Genomic DNA, 21447 nt, shown 5'->3' with positions numbered 1-21447 from the left:
TTATTTGGAGGCAGAAAGGATTTAGAGGAAGAAATGGATATCCCAGGATAGAAGGATTTATTGTATTTCTCTCTAGCAAGGGAATGGGCTAAAAGCACTGAAAAGCCAGGTTACAGGAGGGGGAACCTAGAGACTTGGGAAGGTATTTGCAAGGAATACCAATAAGACCAGGAAAAGAGCTGGCAGAGGTTTATCAACAGTTTACAGTATTATGTGTAAAAGCTGAGACAAGCTGCTGAAGGTAAAAACTCAAATGGAAAAAAGAGTTAGCTAGTTTGCATGGAAATTCTCAATGTTTCAGCTCTCCTTTAAAAGAGCAACCTGGGGTATCTCAGGTATAAGAAAAGACTGTTCATTTAGCCAAGAAGTAAAAGACTGCCAAAAGAAGTACACAGACAACCTTTGTACAGACCCAGCCTAGTTGCCATGATGACAACTAACAGAAGAGTGCATGAGGGGAATATGTAACTAAGTCAGAGTTGGAAAGTGAAACAATTTTGCTAGGGGAAACTTCTCAGGCCCAAACCAAGGTGAAAACAAGAGAACCAAGCAGAGAACACAGTATTTAGGTAGATAATTAAGGATTTTACTCAGCTATAGGTCATAGATATTCTGAATTGGTTTACCCAAAGGAATGGGAGAATCATTGGTGTCTTGGACCATGAGAATCAGTGAAAAAAAGATAAATTTCCTTGAGAGAGAAGAGTAAATATTCAGCGAGTTCAAAGTCAGAATTGATTGACAACAAAATAATTATTTACTTCTCCATTGAGAGCAATGGTATATTTTGGAAGAATAGATAGCATTCCAACTAATGAATAATACAAAATATAGAGATAAGGGGATTGGTAGTAGACTGAGCAGGGAAATAAGAACTGCCCCTACAGGTCCTTCTGAAACATTGTATCCAAGTTTATCACACCTGCAGGAAGAATAGGAAATTGTCCAGGCCCAGCTCAGATAAAAGAAAGTATACCTCTAGCCAAAATAATGACCTCCAAATTGAGAATTAAAAAACAGAAAACAACAATGAATGGGGTTATGATGGTGGGTTCATGGACTCCAGTAGCATGGCTGACCCTGCTTCTGGTTATTGTCTCCTTGTTTCTTTTTGACTTTTTGTTTGTTCACCTTGTTTGTAAGATTTATTTTTGTCAGGCTTAATATTCTCCACCTGCTGATGCCTGATGGCTTAACCCAGATGTCATCCCCATCCACTACTGTGAGAGATGCCCCTGGACCTGGTATTGACCAAGATCTGAATGCCAGCTGAGGAAATGATTCCTCAAATGAGACCTCTTGGGGCAGGAACAGCTCTACGTCCAATTTCAGCAGGAAATAGCTATGGAAGAAGAGACTTTCATCCCTTACCCCAATATTCTGGGCCTCATTCATTCAAAGGGGTAATGATGGGGTGCTTTTGCTCAAGTTACCACCCAAAGATACTGTTTTATGTGCTTATTTTGTGTGATCCCTGTTATATTATAGTAAAGTTCTGTTGACACAAGTTGCCAAAGATATTTCTTTATATGCTTATTTTCTGTTATCCCTGCTGCAGTTCTATTGACACCAGTTGCCCCACCAACCTATGTAATGAATATGAAAGATCTTGGGGCCACATGTAATGGTAATTTAAATGGGAATATCTTTCCCATTCATTAATAGGCCCATATGACCTGCCTGCAACACATGGAAGTCTGAGTCACATGGAGCCTGTGGTGGGAGGAGTTTTCTGAATGAGTGGAACAGGAAGAGGTGGAGCTAGAACACAGTTGAGGGGAAATTAGTGAGAGAGCAGTCAGAACTGAAGGACACAGGTAAGCCCAGAGCTGACTGTGAGTAAGAGAAGGACATTTGGTTTAAGGCAGCCTGTTTGTGATTTGTTTAAGGAAGCTAATTTGTGATTTGTTTAAGGTGGCGTGTTTGTGATTTAAGTGAGCTGGTTTGTGGGAAGCCTAATAGAGAGAAGGGTTGAGGCAGGTGTTGCCCTCTACATTATTATTATGTATAGTTGTCTTTGTTATTATGATGGATTTGACTTTCTGGTGTCTGAATAAATGTTTTTGCTTCTGTCTTCCTTGTGGAGAATCTGTTGTATTTCATGATTCAGAATTGCACTGAGATTTTCATGGCTGTTGTAGGTGCTGTGAATGTTGCATTGGCACTATAGCCCCCTACCAAGAAGGACTGCAAAAATATATCAGTTATTCATGTGCAATCATGAAAAACATTTCCATATTAAGTATACCACCAAAAAAGTGAGAAAAATAAGAAAAGGGAGAAAATTATATTTCAATTTGTACTCAAAGAGTTCATCAGTTCTCTCTCTCTGGAGGCAGATAGCATTTTTTCATATGAGTCATTTGAAATTGTCTTGGATGATTGCATTGATCAGACCAGTCATGTCTTTCACAGTTCATCATGATTACAACATTGCTGTTACTGTGCATAGTAATCTCCAGGTTCTTTTCACTTCACTTTACATCAGTTCATATAGATCTTGCAATGTTTTTTTTTTCTGAAATTACCTCCCTCATGATTTCTTTTTTTCCCAATTATTTAATTAATGCTTCCTGTCTATCTTCCAGGCTGTCCTGGGCTAGAGATTTTCTTTGTATCATCATTCTGTATGTTCTGCAGCTCCAGAATTTGTTTAGAGTAATTTTTTACAAGTATTAGTGGGGTTTAGGGGGAGAGCTCAGGCAAATTCCTTGTTTTACTCTGCTATGTTGGCTCCATCTCCCTCTCCCCCAAAGTAACTCTTTAAAAAGCACTGACATGTCTTAGATAAATTAAAAGGGAAACGATATTTGCTCCTATATAGGCCAGTGAAGCAAGACAATGTACCTTGAAGGGCCAGCGATGAAGGTGGCAGTCCCTAGTGCTTAGCATAACATCTGGGAAAAAGAGGCTTTTGGAGAGCTGAAAATTCAGAATAGAAGAAATTGGAAATAAAGGGTCATTTTTGATTCTCTTATTCAGAATATTCCCTCATACTAGCCTGGCTTTCCCAAAAGACTGTAAGCTCCTCATTCATTCAGCAGTTAGTCATTGAATGTCTACTACATGTAAGGCATTGGATTAGATTTGTCATGGACAGTGACTTTGTTTTCTGTTTTCCTTCTATCCTCTACTCCATATAATCCATGCAGTGAAACCTAATAGACCAAACTTCTACAGTTCCAACTAATTATTCCCTTTGTAGTTCTTTTATAATTCATTAGCATTTCTAGCAAAAGATACAGTGGCTCAGAAGGTTAAAAGCAATGAATGAAATTAAATTTTATTCTAGATGCTTATTGGTAGATTTTAATTGTCTTTGTTATACTTTTCCCCTTTTCACTACAGACAATTGAAGGTTGCTTTGAATCTGTGAACTCATGGCAACAGCTATAAGACAATTTGTTTTTCAACTAAATAAGTCATTTTCCCCTTGTAAATGTGAAACTGAGTTTTCAGTCATAGAAAAAAGAAATAACAATTTTGTGAAGGTTGGGGGCTTTCAGATGAATTTATATATTATTAGGAGAATACCATCTATATACATATATATATATATATATATATATATATATATGTATTTGAAAAATACTATGGAAATGATAAGTTCTTTGAGGCATAGATTTAGAGCTGTAACAGTCCTTAAATGGCATCTAGTCTAACTTCATCATTTTACAGATGTGTAGTTTCCACAACCCCCATCCCACTGCTGGTACTTAAAGATCTAGTTGGCCCTGAGACTTGACACTAATCTGACATATATCAGGGCAAAGGGAATCCTTAAATTTGGAGAAATACAATCAGTATGGAACTTGAGCCAATGACAGAATTTCCTCCCAACTACATGGTAGGAACATACATGATGTCTTCCTCCAGAAGAAGGTCTTTGTCATCTCCCATGTGGGTGCCTTCAACTAACATCATATAAGCATATGAAAAGTCCACTTACATGGCTCTCAAGGAACTCAAACTCTAATGGGAGTGATAATATACAAGTAAATATATACACACAAGTTACATGTAGTGCAGATTGGATGCAATCTCAGAGGCAAGTCACAAGAGAGAGGAGTAAGTACAGGGACCAAGAAAATCCTCCCACAAGAAAAACAAATCTTAGAAAGAAGTAAGGGGATCTAGGAGGTAGGTATAAGGATGACATAAAGACATAAATATAGCTATAAAGATACAAATATAGCTATAAATATATAGGGAGGGAGAGCATTCCAGTTATGATGGACACACAGTGCAAAGACATGGAGATGGGTGATTGAGTATTGGGAGTGAGGGACAGGAAATTAACTATTATGATTGATCATAGAAGAACAGAAATGCAAGAAGGAGAAAGATTATGAAGAGCTTTAAGTATCAAATAGAAGATAATTGTACTTGATAATGGAGATACAGAAAAACTGAAATTTGTTCAGCAGGGAGGTAACTTGGTGCAACTTGTATTTTAAGAAAATTCTTTTGGTAACTGAGTAGATTACATTGGAAAGAATGCATCATTTTGAGTCAGAAAACTTGAGTTCAAATCCTTACCCAGACAGTCACTTACTTTCTGACCTTGGGGACATCACAACCTCTCCAGCCCTATTTCCTCATCTCCAAAATAGAAAGGTTAGACTAGATGATCTGAGATTCTTAAACTCTCAGTACCTCAAGAACTTAAAAAAAAAAAAAAAGTTTTACTGATGTTCTTTTCTTTTCCACATCATTTTTGCTTCCCAATGACATTCTCATTTCCACAGGAGATGCCTCCTTTGTAACAAAAGAATACAGTTAAGCAAAAAAAAAAAAAAATCAACCATGAGATGTATCTGGAAATGTATGGCTTATTCTGTACTTTTATTCCATTTGTTGTTTTTCAGTTATTTCAGTCACGTCTGACTTTTTGTGACCCCATTTGGGGTTTTCTTGGCAGAGACACTGGAGTGGCTTGTCATTTCCTTCTCTAGTTCATTTTGCAGATGAGGAAACTAAGGTCAGCAGGGTTAAGTGACTCACCCAGGGTCACAAATACCCTGTGTCCTATGATACACAAATATCTTTCCCTGACTTTTAATTTCATTCATTCAAGATTGAATTGGTAAACATCAATAATGTGAAAGGCGCTGCACTATTGGGTACAACAAGGGAATACAAGAATGAATGAGACATAGTCCCATACTTTAAAGAGTTTCTAACCTATGTAGAGAGAGGACTTATAAACACAAGCAACTAAATTATTAATATTATAAAAGAGAAATCTATTCTTGTTGCCTTCACTTATTTGCCACACACACCTTTCAGACACTTGCAATATGTCTTCAAACTTCAACTTCCTGCTTGAAACTGCTTTCTCCAAGTCATCAGCAAATCAAAAAAATCACAGAATCTTAGAGTTGAAAGATATCTCAACAGCCACCAAGTTAAAATCATGGCTAAAAAAAGAATTCTCTTTACAGTTTGTCTAAAAAGTGGTTATTCAGGCTTTAATTGATGATTTCTACTATGGGAGAATTGACTTCCTCCTGAGGTAGCCTATTGTACTTTTATATAGTTCTTAATTAAAAAAACTTAATTAAGGAAAGACTTTCTTTATATTAAAACTAAATTTAGTTCACAAGACAGGTGCCGTAGTTATATCAGAGATCAGAGATGTCTTCATAGAAAAAATGCATTTGATTTGGCTTTAGAAGAATAGATTGGCTTTTTCCTGGTAGAGATGATTATATCACGCATAAAGTAGAAGTTACTAAATTTGAAAGTGCACAAAACTTTACAGAATTCTCACAAAAATGTAGTAACACAAGCACCAAAATTGTCAAATATAGGTCTGGTATCTAGACTGCAGTTCTGCATCAGTATGTCAACACTACCATTATGTAGGAATTCCATCCATCAAGGCAGATCCCAATGCATCTTTAACCTACAGCAACATATTAGCCTTGCCTGAGAATATCAGCATTGCCTGACACTCTGAAAGGCTGGTTAGGTTCATACAACTAGTGTTACATTCTTCATGAGAAATTGCTCAATGAGTCATTTGAATGTGCCAAGATCTATCTATGGTCTCTATTTTAGCCTATTGTCTTTCACAAATTTTCTAGAATTCCAGGTACTAGGGAAAAAATTAGTGGTACACAGATAATAACTGACTTGCACAATAATAACTAATTATAATACAAATGATTTGAACATTAATTACATACAAGACTACTTATTAATTCCTGAGATGATTCATTGTCAGTCACACCAACATTACCAGTCTCCTTGCAAGCAACTTTTAAAAAGTGAGATGCCAAGTTCTAGAACCCCTCTATTCTGTCATCCTAACACATGACCAGGACAAGGCATTTTTTTCCACCTAGACAAATTTCAAAATTATATAGCCCTTTTCCATATATGTTCTAAGTCTATCAGCAGCTTTGAAAAGAATAAGTGTGATATAATAGATAGTGTCGGTCTTAGAGTTAGGAAGGCCTGGGCTCAAACTTCTGCTACTTAATATCTCTGCCGTCTTAGGCAAGTCACTTCTTTGGCCTCCATACCTGTAATATTCTACTCTTTATCTCTGCCTCCTGGCTTCTATGAATTCCTTCAACTCCCAGCTAAAATTTCATTTCATATATAAAGTCTTCCTTTATCCCAGTTAAGGTGCATTCTTTCCCTCTGTTGATTATTTCTGATGTATCTTTTATGTAGGTATGTGCATGCTGTCTCCTCCATTAGACTATGAGCTGGAATTGCTTTTCACTTTTATATTTTATTTAGTTTTGTATTTTTGTTTTTGCCTTTCTTTGTATGCCTAGTGTTTGGCACAGGTGCTGAATGCCTAGTAAATGTCTGTCAGTAAACTTACTGATGGGTCGATTAGCCATATCCCTTATTATGCTTCCCTGAATTTCAGCTAATCATCTTGCTTGCCTCTACCACTGATTCTGATATTTTTGTCTGACATGTCCTAAATTCTTAAAAAGAAGGGGATCAAGTAACCCCAAGGCACTTTTCTTAAACTCTAGAAATACTTTTAGACAATTAGACTCAATACACATTGAGATGGATGCATTAGGTATGTGATTCCCAATAGAGCAGTAATTAATAGAATAGCATATGTCACATATACCTTTGAAAGGATAAACATTTTTCCTTTTGTGGGTTCAAATAACATCTGCCACATATCATTCTATCTCAAAACTTGAATGGATCCATGCTCTCACTTGTGCATTTACATGCCTCATCAGTGGAGGTCATAACCTCTCCCCATCTTCTCACTGTGTGTCATTCTAAACATCCTTAATTGAAGCTTCACTGGACATTCCTGAGGCCACACTTTGGTTCTTTAAAAATTTTCTAGGGACCACTGTAGAACTGGGGCTGTCTGCCTTTCATCTCTCACATGCACTACATAACTATCCACCTCTATGCCAGATATATATGTTCTTAATGATGTCTGGCATGGCAGGATTCCTTTTTGACAAATACATGCTTGGAGACAGAGACAGTGAGAGATGACCCTCAGGTTCGATTTCCCCATAGTTTTGAATGTCTCCTGACTATAGCAGTACATGTGACATTTGGCTATTTGACCTTTTTGTAAACTAGTAAATCCACTAGTTGGCTTCTTTTCATGTCATGTAATTCACATCCCAATAAAATGGGTTTATCCTAAAAAAATTTAAATCAAATAATATTTGTTAAGACTTACCACTTGCTAGGAAGTATGTGAGGAACTAGGGATATAAGTTCAAAGAACGAAATGATCATTCTAATGGAAGAAGAGAAAGCGAACATATAAAAATATATGTGGCATAAATATAAAGTTAACAAATATATACATTTACACACATGATATAGTTTAAAATGATATGATTTTTGAGGAAGAGAACTAGCCCTTAGGAGGAAGCAAGAAATGCTTCATGTGGAAGATGTTGTCTGAGCTGCATCTTTTTTTTAAAAAAAATTTATTTTCAATTTTCAACATTCACTTCCACAAAATTTTGAATTTCAAATTTTCTCCTCATCTCCTCCCTACTCCTACCCTAGGACAGTATGTATTCTGATTTCCCTTTCCTCCAACCTGCCCTCTTTTCTATCCACCCCATTCCCCTACCCTCCTACTTTCTTGTAGGGTAAGATAGATTTCTATACCTTATTGCCTATATATCTTATTTCCTAGTTGCATGAAAAACAACCTCTAACATTCATTTTTAAAGCTTTGAGTTCCACATTCTCTCCCTTCCCCCTCCCCAGCCACCCTCATTGAGAAGGCAAGCAATTTGATATAGTTTATACATGTGTGTTCATGCAAAAGATCCTCATGACAGTCATGTTGTGAAAGAATATTTCCCTCTATCCTGTCCTGCCCTCCATTTATTCAATTCACTCCTTTGACCTCTCCCTTTGCAAAAGTGTTTGCTTCTGATTTCCCCTTCCCCCAATCTGCCATCCCGTCTAAAATGCCCCTCTCTTATCCCCTTCCCCCCTGCTTTCCTGTAAACTTCCATACCCAATTGAGGATATATGTTATTCTCTCCCAAAGCCAAATCCAGTGAAAGGAAGGCTCACTTATTCCCTCTCACCTTCCCTCTGTTGTAAAAGCTTTTTCTTGCCTCTTTTAGGTAAAATGATTAAGTACATTCTACCTCTCCATTTCTTTTTCTCCTAGTACATTCCTCTCAACTCTTAATTTTCTTTTTTAGATATCCTTCCTTCATATTCAGCTTGCCCTGTGGGCCCCCCCCACTCTCTCTCTCTCTCTCTCTCTCTCTCTCTCTCTCTCTCTCTCTCTCTCCATATATATATATATATATATATATATATATATATATATATATATATATATATATATATATATATATATACACATACACACGCATATACATATGCATATACATATTTGTGTATATGTAGATATGGCTGTTTATGTGTGTATATGTATATATATGTATGTATATACATATACACACAAAGCTTTTTCTTGCCTCTTTTAGGTAAAATGATTAAGTACATTCTACCTCTCCATTTCTTTTTCTCCTAGTACATTCCTCTCAACTCTTAATTTTCTTTTTTAGATATCCTTCCTTCATATTCAGCTTGCCCTGTGGGCCCCCCCCACTCTCTCTCTCTCTCTCTCTCTCTCTCTCTCTCTCTCTCTCTCTCTCCATATATATATATATATATATATATATATACACATACACACGCATATACATATGCATATACATATTTGTGTATATGTAGATATGGCTGTTTATGTGTGTATATGTATATATATGTATGTATATATGTTTATACCTATATATGTATACATATATGTGTATGTGTATATGTATGTGTGTATGTATGTATATATATATATTCCCTCCAACTATCCTAATACTGAGAAAGGTCTCATTAGTTACAAATATCATCTTTCCATTTAGGAATATAAACAGTTCATCTTTAATAAGTCCCTTATGGTTTCTATTTTCTGTTTACCTTTTCATGCTTCTCTTGTTTCTTGTATTTGAAAATTAAATTTTCTATTCAGTTCTAGTCTTTTCAATAAGAATGTTTGGAAGTCCTCTATTTCATTGAAGTTCCATTTTTTCCCTTGAAGTATTATGCTCAGTTTTTCTGGGTAGATGTTTCTTGATTTTAATCCTATCTCCTTTAACCTCTGGAATATCATATCCCAATCCCTCTGATCCCTTAGTGTAGAATCTGCTAAATCCTGTGTTATCCTGATTGTGTTTCTGCAGTACTTCCATTGTTTCTTTCTGGCAGTTTGTAATATTTTCTCCTTGACCTGGGAGCTCTGGAATTTGGCTAAATTATTCCTAGGAGTTTTCCTTTTGGGATCTCTTTCAAGAGGTGATCAGTGGATTCTTTCCTTTTCTATTTTCCCCTCTAGTTCTGGAATATTGTGACAGTTTTCCTTGATATTTTCTTGAAAGATAATGTCTAGGCTCTTTTTTTGACCATGGCTTTCAGGTAGTGCAATAATTTTCAGATTATCTCTCCTGGATCCATTTTTCCAGGTCAGTTGTTTTTTCAATGAGACACTTCACCTTGTCATCTATTTTTTTCATTCTTTTGGTTTTGTTTTATAATTTCTTGATTTCTCATAAAGTCATTAGTTTCCATTTGCTCCATTCCAATTTTTAAAGAATTTTTTTCTTCAGTGAGTTTTTGGACCTCCTTTTCCATTTAGAGCATTCTACTTTTTAAAGACATTCTTCTCCTCATTGATTTTTTGGAGTTCTTTTGCCATTTGGGTTAGTCTAATTTAAAAGACATTATTTTCTTCAGCATTTTGAGGAGCTTTCCTTTAGTAAGCTGTTGACTTGTTTTTCGTGATTTTCTTTCATCACTCTCATTTCTCTTCCCCATTTTCCTCTATTACTCTTACTTGATTTTCAAAGTTCTTTTTGGGCTCTTCCCTGGCCTGTGACCAATTCATATTTTTTCTTAGAAGCATTGGATATAGAAACTTTGACTTTGCTGTCTTCTTCTGGCTGTATGTTTTGATCTTCCTGATTACTAATGATGTAAAAAATACCTCTTCACCCAGAAAGCAAGAATCTATAGTTTGTTTATTTCCCCTATTTTACTCATTTCCCCAGCCAATTACTTGACTTTTGAGCTTTGTTAAGTGGAGATCTCCAGAAGCAGCCTCCATTTCAGCAGTGGCTTCCTTGAGGCTGCAGCTGGGGCTGGGGCTAGACTTCACCAGGTGAGAGACCTTTCCCACTTTCCTTTGAAGCTGTCTTTAGCATCTGTGGGTTGAGAAGCCTGGAATCTGCAGCATCTGGCTGCATTCAGTCCCCTAAGGCCTGCTCCCGGTCTGTTCATGCTGAGTTAACCCATGCTGCACTTCACTCTGCTCCCAGTTGGGGTCATAGATCTTTTCAATCAACCTTCCAGAATGTCTTGGGCTGACAACTTGCTTCAGTTTGTCATTTTGTGGCTTCTGCTGCTCTACAATTTAGAGTCAATTTTTACAGTTTTTTTTGAGTGGTTTAGGGGGAGAGCATATCTTGGCTCTGCTTCTCTCTCCCCACCCCCTGATTTTTTTGAAGTGCATCTTAAAAAAGAGAAAGAGTCTATATGAACTAGAAGTAAAGAGGGAGGACCTTCCAGGAATGAGGGATGGCTAGTGCAAAGGTACAGAGATAGGGGATGTAGGTATGGATAAGAAATGGAGAGGCTAGTTAGGCTGGATCATAGAATGTAGGAGGGATTTAATGTCCCATGGGGATGTAAAGGGAGGTTGGGGAAAGGAAGAAGGGAAGGAAGGAAGAAAAGAAAGAAAGAAAAAATATCATTTCTATTTGGTTTATAGGTGGTTGTGTCCAATAAACAATAGAGCTTAAATGAGGAGCCTTCCAACAGAGATAGTCTTACCTAATGTCATAAAATCTTTGAGTTACATTGGGAAGATGATCTCTGAGTAATGTATGAACTTTCTGTAACAAAATAGGTAGTTGTCTATATTTTATGGCCTAAAAGTGATTAGAAAGTCTAGTTAGACAACTTGCACCTCAAAACATTTCCCCTCTGAATGCCTTAAATTCTCCATCATGTTACTCAATTCACAGATTCATTTTTAGATGTAGAAAAATACAATAGTATTAATAAGTCAGAGATCATCTATATAATCCACTCACTTTTCAAATGTGGAAACTGAAGACCAAAGATGAGGAATTATTTGATCAAATTCACACAGTAAAATAATAATGTCAAATCAAGAACTCATGTTGTCTGATTTCTCTTTCTTGTTTTCCACTAATATCTACTGCTTTTAAATTAATCTTTATCTTTTCTAAGTGTCCTTTTTCAAATATCCTGTATTGGGTAATATTAATCCTATGGGTAACTGTAGGAATAAGACTGTTAAGATATGAGTGTAAATGAATGATATTTGGCACTTTTCCTCTGTGACATGAGGGACCTGTACAAAATGGTAGCACTAAGAACCTGGCAGAGGAAAAGTCAGTGTAAGGGGAGAAAGGGCAGAATGCTGAAAACAATCAGTTTTCATGTAATTTTCTCTTTTGCCTTGAATGGATCCTGACCTCCTAAATTATAAGGGCTTATTCATTTGACTGCCTGTGTCTCCTACAAACCAGAGCATTAAGAATGCGTTTATTATCTGTGAAGGTAGACTCCTGTTTCAGATTACTAGTTTGTCTTATTCCTATTCCTTTTATTGTGAGGAAGACAAACAATTGTGTTATCAGCAAAGTGGTTGCTCTATCCATTAAAGTGCTCTGCTCCCATGAGCAGGGTAGCTGTGATCTCTTAATAAGGCATTTAAAATCAGAGGGGAATGTCACCTGACACAAAGAGGTATTCTTTATTTCTATGATTCCCTGCTACGTTTTCCAACGTGCCATTGCATTTTTCATCTAAGTGAAGGAAACCATGCATGAAATAGTGTTCTATTTAGTTTAATGGTTAACAGACAGCTTCAGTGACTACATTCAGTACATTAACTCAATGCTGAAAGACTGAGTCATTTTTAATAAGGTGAAAAACTGTTTTGGTACATAACTTCAATGCATGGAAAATGTATCCTTGACCCTCCCTTTCTTTTCACTGTCATCAAATCCTTCTGAGCTTTTGGCTTCATTATCACAATCTCCCTGCTTTTATTTTGTATTTTGTACTTTTTAAAAAAATTTATTTATTTAACTTTTAACATTGATTTTCACAAAATTTTGGGTTCCAAATTTTCTCCCCATTTGTCCCCTCCCCCACCCCAAAACACTGAGCATTCTGATTGCCCCTACCACCAATCTGCCTTCTCTTCTATCCTCCCTCCCTTCCCTTGTCCCCATCTTCTCTTTTATCCTGTAGGGCCAGATAACTTTCTATATCCCATTACCTATATTTCTTATTTCCTAGTAGCAAGAACAGTACTCCACAATTGTTCCTAAAACTTTGAGTTCCAACTTCTCTTCATCCCTCCCTCCCCACCCATTCCCTTTTGGAAGGCAAGCAATTCAATATAGGCCATATCTCTGTAGTTTTGCAACTGACTTCCCTAATAGTCGTGTTGTGTAAGATTAACTATATTTCCCTCCATCCTATCCTGCCCCCCATTGCTTCTATTCTCTCTTTTGATCCTGTCCCTCCCCAAGAGTGTTGACTTTAAATTGCTCCCTCCTCCCACTGCCCTCCCTTCCATCATCCCCCCCCCACCCTGCTTATCCCCTTCTCCCCCACTTTCCTGTATTGTAAGATAGGTTTTCATGCCAAAATGAGTGTGCATTTTATTCCTTCCTTTAGTTGAATGTGATGAGAGTAAACTTTATGTTTTTCTCTCACCTCCCCTCTTTTTCCCTCCACTGAAAAGTCTTTTGCCTGCCTCTTTTATGAGAGATAATTTGCCCCATTCCATTTCTCCTTTTCTCCTCCCAATATATTTCTCTCTGACCGCTTAATTTCATTTTATAAAGATATGATCCCATCCTATTCAATTCACTCTGTGCTCTCTGTCTTTCTTTGCGTGTGTGTGTGTGTGTGTGTGTGTGTGTGTGTGTGTGTAATCCCACCAACTACCCAGATACTGAAAAGTTTCAAGAGTTACAAATATTGTCTTTCCATGTAGGAATGTAAACAGTTCAACTTTAGTAAGTCCCTTATGACTTCTCTTTGCTGTTTACCTTTTCATGCTTCTCTTCATTCTTGTGTTTGAAAATCAAATTTTCTTTTCAGCTCTGATCTTTTCATCAAGAATGCTTGAAATTCCTTGATTTCATTTAAAGACCATTTTTTCCCCTGAAGTATTATACTCAATTTTGCTGGGTAGGTGATGCTTGGTTTTAGTCCTAGTTCCTTTGACTTCTGGAATATCATATTCCAAGCCCTTCGATCCCTTAATGTAGAAGCTGCTAGATCTTGTGTTACCCTGATTGTATTTCCACAATATTTGAATTGTTTCTTTCTAGCTGCTTGCAATATTTTCTCCCTGACCTGGGAACTCTGGAATTTGGCCACAGTGTTCCTAGGAGTTTCTCTTTTTGGGTCTCTTTCAGGAGCTGATCAGTGGATTCTTTCAATATTTATTTTGCCCTCTGGTTCTAGAATATCAAGGCAGTTTTCCTTGATAATTTCATGAAAGATGATGTCTAGGCTCTTTTTTTGATCATGGATTTCAGGTAGTCCCATAATTTTTAAATTGTCTCTCCTGGATCTATTTTCCAGGTCAGTTGTTTTTCCAATGAGATATTTCATATTATCTTGCATTTTTTCATTCTTTTGGTTTTGTTTTGTGATTTCATGGTATCTCATAATGTCATTAGCCTCCATCTGTTCCATTCTAATTTTGAAAGGACTATTTTCTTCAGTGAGCTTTTGGACCTCCTTTTCCATTTGGGTAATTCTGCTTTTGAAAGCATTCTTCTCCTCATTGGCTTTTTGAACCTCTTTTGCCAATTGAGTTAGCCTATTTTTCAAGGTGTTATTTTCTTCAGCATTTTTTGGGTCTCTTTTAGCAAGGTGTTGACCTACTTTTCATGCTTTTCTTGCATCTCTCTCATTTCTCTTCCCAGCTTTTCCTCTACCTCTCTAACTTGATTTTCGAAATCCTTTTTGAGCTCTTCCATGGCCTGAGCCCATTGAATATTTATTTTGGATTTTTGGGATACAGAAGCCTTGACTTCTGTGTCTTTCCCTGATGGTGAGCATTGTTCTTCCTCATCTGAAAGGATGGGAGGAGATATCTGTTCACCAAGAAAGTTCACCAAGAAAGTAACCTTCTATGGTCTTATTTTTTTCCCTTTTTGGGGGCATTTTCCCAGCCAGTTACTTGACTTCTGAGTTTCCTCTCCACATCCACTTCACCTCTAGTTCTGCCCAGCTAGTGCTTGGGGGCTGAGATTCAAATGCTACTCCCCAGCCTCAGGGCTTTTGGCAGGGGCAGGCCTGCTATTCAGCGTGAGATTAAGTTCAGGTGCTCAGGTGGTCACGGGGCTGCCACATGGGGCTCAGTTCCCTCAGGGGGTTTATGTGAAGACCTTCAATAATGGATCTGAGCTCCTGCATGCTTTGGGAGCCCCTGTCCTCTGATGCCTCTGCTGCTTCCTCCACAGGGGGCCTGAGTTATGGAGACACCCTGCTCCCCTCTCAGTGAACTGAAAAGAGTTGTTCTGTGGCTTCTGCTGCTCCATAATTTATTGGGAGTTCTTCTTTACAGGTATTTTATAGGCTGTGGGGTAGGAGCTAGCATATGTGTATCCTTCCACTCTGTCCTCTTGGCTCCTCCCCCCATCTCCCTGCTTTTAGTACTAAAAAGAAGGTGGCCAATTACATTTTGGTGTATAATCATAGAAAGAAAGATGTGAACTTTTTGTTATAGCTAGAAGGGACCTAAGAGATCATCTGTGTTAGTAATAAGCATGCACTGGGGCGGCTTAGCTGTAGTTTTGGACTAGAAGTAAATGAGAAGGAATAACACAGGGGCAGAAAAACTCAGTTGATGCTGTGCACTAAAGATTGGTATCTGGAGCTCCACACACAACTAGCAAGCATTTACCGCAGTTTTGAATTGCATTCAATGCAGTTTTGAATTGCTTTCAATGCTGGTATACATTGGCCAGAGCAGATTGCCCTTCAAGAGTTTCGGTGTAGTATATGAGACAGAGAGGAAGTGAGTAGATGACCAGACAAGTTTTCGTGAAATTTACAGAAGCTTAGCTGTGGTGGTCTAGGATTTGTCAAACCTCTTGCCCCTCATTTATTGTGTATAGATAGTCCAAGTTGCTATGCCCCTGGAATATCAGTCATTTGGGAGTTTGTGCAGCACCTGTTTTTACCTGAGACTCTTATGTGGCTCACAGTCAGATTCTTAACTGCTTGGGAGACAGGATGAAGAGTACATTTAAAGAAAGATTTAAATAATGATGATGTGTCCAGCAGATCCAGCTTCAGAGTTGCACCATCTCTGGAAAAGATTGTTTAGTAGCGAATACCTTTGTGAAAGATTGTGACAGTCTTTCTCAGTCTCACACCTTCCTTTTACAGCTATGAAAACTGAGTCCCAGAGAGATAAAAACAATTAGCCTAAGACTGAAACAGAAAGAGATTATATGGAAGTCATCCATGGGTTGAATTTTTCAATACCAGAGGGAGAAAATAATTCTGGAACCTGCCCCAAAGTGTCATTGGTACAAAAAAAGTTTTCTTTCTAAGTTGAAGGCTAGCTTGCTCCTAGAGATCACTTGCCCAATGGGGTAAGCTTCAGTTTTTTCACTGTTTAAGAGGGTACAGGTAGAAATCCAGGAGGGGCCTACTACACCCACCCCTCCCTGAACCATGCTTCCTCCATGATTAGAGCTGCTCATATTCCCATTGGACTTTAAGGTTTACAGATTGCCTTCCTGACAACAACCTTATGAGGTAGGTAGAGCAAGTCAATTATCTCCCATCACAAAAGAAAGATACCCAGGAAAACTTCACATCTTTAGAAGTAAGGCCTGATTCCTGTCTTCTGAAGAATCTACCAACCGGTTATATGAAATACCTTTGAGCTAACCTTTATTTCATGTATACTTTACATTGCTTTTATACCTTTTCATATACTTTCATGGATTCTAGGTACCAGAAAAAGATTTTTTTCCTTCAAAACCAACATTACCCTTTCCGTGCCCCATCATAGAATTGGAATCTTACAGGTAGAAGATCTCAGAGCTCAAAAATCATCTACCAATGCCTTTACTTTATTTACTGTTTTTTAGACAGTCCTTGCTCTCAAGGAACTCACTTGTAATGGGAAAAACAAAATATATGGAAGGTTTCTGCTGTAAGTCAGATGGAAAGGTTTCATTGTGCTCATGGAGGAGCAGCAAAGTAAATTTTAATGCCTCTATCTTAATGCTATTTCCAATGATAAATTCATATAAGTTTTAATATTGAACTATTTGACAGTATCAGACTTAGAAAGCAAGAACTTTGTTTTCTTGGTCTTCACTAAATATGGGTGTAGCACCTAAAGGAGCAGTTGCCAGGCTGCATTGCCACAGGTAGTATATTTCCAGGTTGATGGCCATGGACACTGGGCTAGAGATATTACCATTCCAAAGGATGTTGAACTCAGGGTTTTAAGACATCTCTATCATGGAAAATGGTGGTCTAGGTGGTGATAGTAGTAGTGGTTTGACTTGCCTGGCACATACTTCATGTTTGGCTTGCCTGTGAACATACAGCTAAACAAAGGATGTAGGAACTTCAGTCCTTGATTCAGATCACATGCTACCAGTGCTTTCTCACACAGTCTTTATGAGTTGCTATGGTTAATACTCTTGGGGGACTACTCTCTATACTTATTTTGTTTGAGCCCTCCATTACCAGGCTGATACTGAAAGCTTTTTGAACATAGTATGAATTGCAGGAGTTTATGTTCTGCTGACACAAGCTTTGAGAATTATGTCCTTGACGTGACATGATTTTGGAGATGGCCTTTACTGGAGGATGCATGTGAAGGACTCATGGAATTTTAGGTTTGGGAGAGATCTCAGAGAGTATTTTCCCTCATTGGATATCTAAATTCCAAGCAAGCAAAGTGACTAGTTCATGGTTGCACAGGCATTTAATATTAGAGGATGAATGAAACTCCATTCTCAGGAGTCCTAATTTATTATTCTTTCTGTTGTGGTAGCTGGGGAGATTAAAATGGCTAGAGAACTGAAACAGATGAGGTAGATCAAGCAACAGTAGGCTCTGGGCCAAAGATGTAGAGTCTGAGGGCACATTTGGAGGCCTAAGGGAACCTGTGGGAATTGTTCTTTCTTTTTTCTCCAATGCTTTCTTAATAAGAAATGTGGCATTCTAGCAGCTACTCTTTCCTGAATCTCCTCCTGCCTATCAGACCGTTCCTTCTTAGTTGCCTTTGCTGGGTCCTCTTCCAGATAATGCCCTCAAAACATCATTCTCCCACAAAGTTCTGTCCAAGGCCCTTACTTCACTTGATGATCTCATCAGTTCCCATGTATTTAATTACCATCTTTGCTGAGGATTTTAAAATCTACCTGCCCTGCCCTAACCTCTCTGCTGACCTCCAATCTTGAATCTCCACATATTTTTAAGACATATCAAATTGCTTGTCCAGTAGACATCTTAGACTCAACATGTCCAAAATAGAACTATCTTTCCCAAAACCCACTCTCCCACCCTACTCCTAACAACTTCTCTGTTACTATTTCAAGGAATACTATTCTTTTAGTCACTCAGTCTCACAACCTCTGTGTCATGCTTGGCTCCTCACTTTATTTGTGCAGCCCCTATTCAATCTGCTGTGAAGGCCTATTGACTTCACCTTTGCTACATCTCTCTCCTCTGATACTGCCACTACCCTGGTGTCATCATCACCTCTTGCTTATAAGAGTCTGTTGGTAGTTCTGCCTGCCTCAAGTTCCTCTCCATTTGAATTCATCCTCTAGTGAAGCTGCCTAATGTGCAGTTCTGACAATCTCACTCTCCAACTCATTAAATTACTGTGGCTCCCTATCACCTTTAGAACCAAATACTAAGCCATCTATTTGACTTTCAAAGCCCTTTATAATCTACCCCCTTCTAGTTATTTGATACCTTGCTCCTCACTAGTTACTCTGATCCAGTAATACTGGACTTCTTCCTGTTCCTCAAACAAGATACTCAGTCTATAAGTATTTTCTCTGGCTGTCCCCCATGCCTGGAATGCTCTCTCTCTTCATTCTGTTTACTGGCTTTCCTGGCTTCCTTCAGGTCCCAGATAATATCCCATTTCTTTTCAACCCTTTCTAATTCTCATTTTTACTATTTCCTATTTTTCTGCACATAACGTGTATATATAATTTGCTTGCTTTTTTCTCCCGCATTGAATTGTGATCTCCTTGAAGAGGAGGGATATCTTTCATCTCTTTTTGTATCCCCACTGTTTGGCACAGTGCTAGACATAGAGTGTGCATTTAATAAATGCATATTGACTGACAGACTGGAAGGCACTAATTCATACCTGTCTGGAACTAGGGTACTCTGGTTTTCTTGAAGGAAGAGAAAGAATATGCGTATGGTTCAATAAGACTTGGAAAAATAATGAGTGTGATATATAGAGAATCTTAGGAAGAAAAACTGACCACATAATTTACTATGGTATTCCTATTTAATGCATGCAGGATCCTGTATTGTGTTAGATGTCTGTAGGGTTTTATTTTAGGGGGGAAGGTGATGGCATAGGATAGAAAGATCAAATGATACCTTCATATATCAAAAAATCTGAGAGTTAGAAGATACCAGAGACCATGTAGTCAAACCTACATATGAACAAGAATCATTACTTCAATATATGTGTCAAATAGAATGCTTCTTCACTGAGGAAAAAAAGTGTGGGCTAAAGAGAAATTTAAAGTTTTATTTCTGTTTGGACTTTTGCATTTTCCTTAGTTGTTTCTGCTCCTCTTGCTAGCCACCGTAGTGTTTAATCTATGTGGCTATTCTCAGTAATGGAGTGATCAATAAAATACTAAACTCACTAGTAGAGGTTTCAAGTCTGTCTCTGCCCTGGTGTCTGAGATGGTGTCAGTCACAGGGCTGGCAAGTTGTACTGAGTGGTTTATAAGTTTCCACTCCATCATGCTAAATAATGAATGAATGAGTGATGTGTGAATAAAATTATTTGAAAATGAGTAGGGGCTGGAATCTGTGCTCCTATTCATGACTTCCCATATTCCCATTCCTGTGCACATTAGTCACTGGAATCAGTATTTTATTCATTGTTTTAAAAATACCCAATAGTTCACTAAAGCTTGTATAAGCTAGAGATATCCCTCACTCAAATAGACAGATTTCCAGGTGAATTAAAATAGTTCCCACATCATTGGAAGAAGCAAATATCTATTTTAAAAGAAAATTATGGAGTAGTGTTTTAAAAATAGATATTCCATTTTGTTCCAAAGAGCAAATGACTGTAAAGGCCAATGTATGGTGCCTACTGGTGTGAAGAACTTTGTGAATATTTCATTGTCTAATACAAACATGAATGGCAATCTCAGAATCTGTGCCTAGAAGCACATGTCCCAAACCCAGGAAGTTATGGGGTCAGTTGATAAAATCTTAGTTGTTTTTGTCTTTTTTTTTTAATGTTAAGCTTGAAACCAGTTTTCAAAATTTCTTCTTTTACCATCATAAAGAGGCTTCTCAATTACTCTTCACTTTCTGCATATTTGAGATTGCTGATTTTTCTTCCAGAAACCTTAATTCTGGCTTTTGATTAATCTATCCTGGCATTTTGAATGTACTATGCATAAATTAAATAAAGAGACAATATGCAGCATTGTCATACTCCTTTCCAAATCTTAAACCAATCAGTTATTCCATGTTCATTTCTAATTGTTCTTTCTTGGCCCACATATAAGTTCCTCAGGAAACGTGAGATAATCTGGTATTCCCACCTCTTTGAGGACATATTTTGTTGTGACACTTTTTGTTGTCATTCAATAGTTAAAGGCTTTAGTGTAGTCAGTGAAGCAGAAGTAGATTTTTTTTTTTCTGCAACTCCTTTGCTTTCTCCATAATCCAGAAAATATTGGCAATTTGCTCTGTAGTCACTCTGCCTCTTAATCAGATACTTTTTGGGTAGTTCTCCATTCATATATTGTTGAAGCCTAGCTTGCAGAAAATTAAGTATGTGAAATGAGCACAATTGTTCAGTAATTTGAATATTTCTCAGCGTTGCCCTTCTTTAGGATGTAAATTAGTGGCCACTATTAAGGTTTTTTTCCCCAAATTTATTAATTTATTTGTTTTCAGTTTTCAACATTCACTTCCATAAGTTTTTAATTTTCTCTCCATCCCCTGCCACTCCCTCCCCAAGATGGCATGCAATCTTATATGGTCTCTACACATACATTCCTATTAAATACATTTACATACCAGTCAGGTAGCATAGAAGAATTATAACAAATGGAGACACCATGAGAAAAATGAAACAAAACACAGTGAAACATAACAAAAAAGAAAACTAGTCTGCTTCATTGTGTTCCTACTCCATAATTCTTTCTCTGGATGTGGATGGCATTTTACATCATGAGTCCTTTGGAAATGTTTTAGGTCCTTTCATTACTGAGAAGGGCTAAGACTATCAAAATCAGTCCTCACACACTGTGGCTGTTACTGTGTCATTTTTATTATATTATCCTGACCTTTCCATGAGTTTTTTCCAGTTATTTAGACCTGACTTTATTTGTGTGAAAAGTATTTTATAATTGTGTTCATAAAATCCCTGTGTTTGTTTTGGCAGGTAGACTCCCAAATATTTTATGATGTCTTCAGTAACTTTAAATGGAGTTCTTTTTATCTCTTCCTGTTGGGCTTTGTTGGTAATATATAGATATACTGATCATTCATGTGGGTTTATTTTATATTGTGCAACTTTGCCAAAGTTGTTTATTATTTCAAGTAGTTTTTCACTTGTTTCTCTATGATTCTCTAAGTATATCATCGCAT

Source organism: Notamacropus eugenii, chromosome 4, assembly GCF_028372415.1.
Source record: "Notamacropus eugenii isolate mMacEug1 chromosome 4, mMacEug1.pri_v2, whole genome shotgun sequence".
Lineage (NCBI taxonomy): Eukaryota > Metazoa > Chordata > Mammalia > Diprotodontia > Macropodidae > Notamacropus > Notamacropus eugenii.
The sequence above is the reverse complement of the archived record's forward strand: the minus strand, read 5'-3'. Positions refer to the sequence as shown.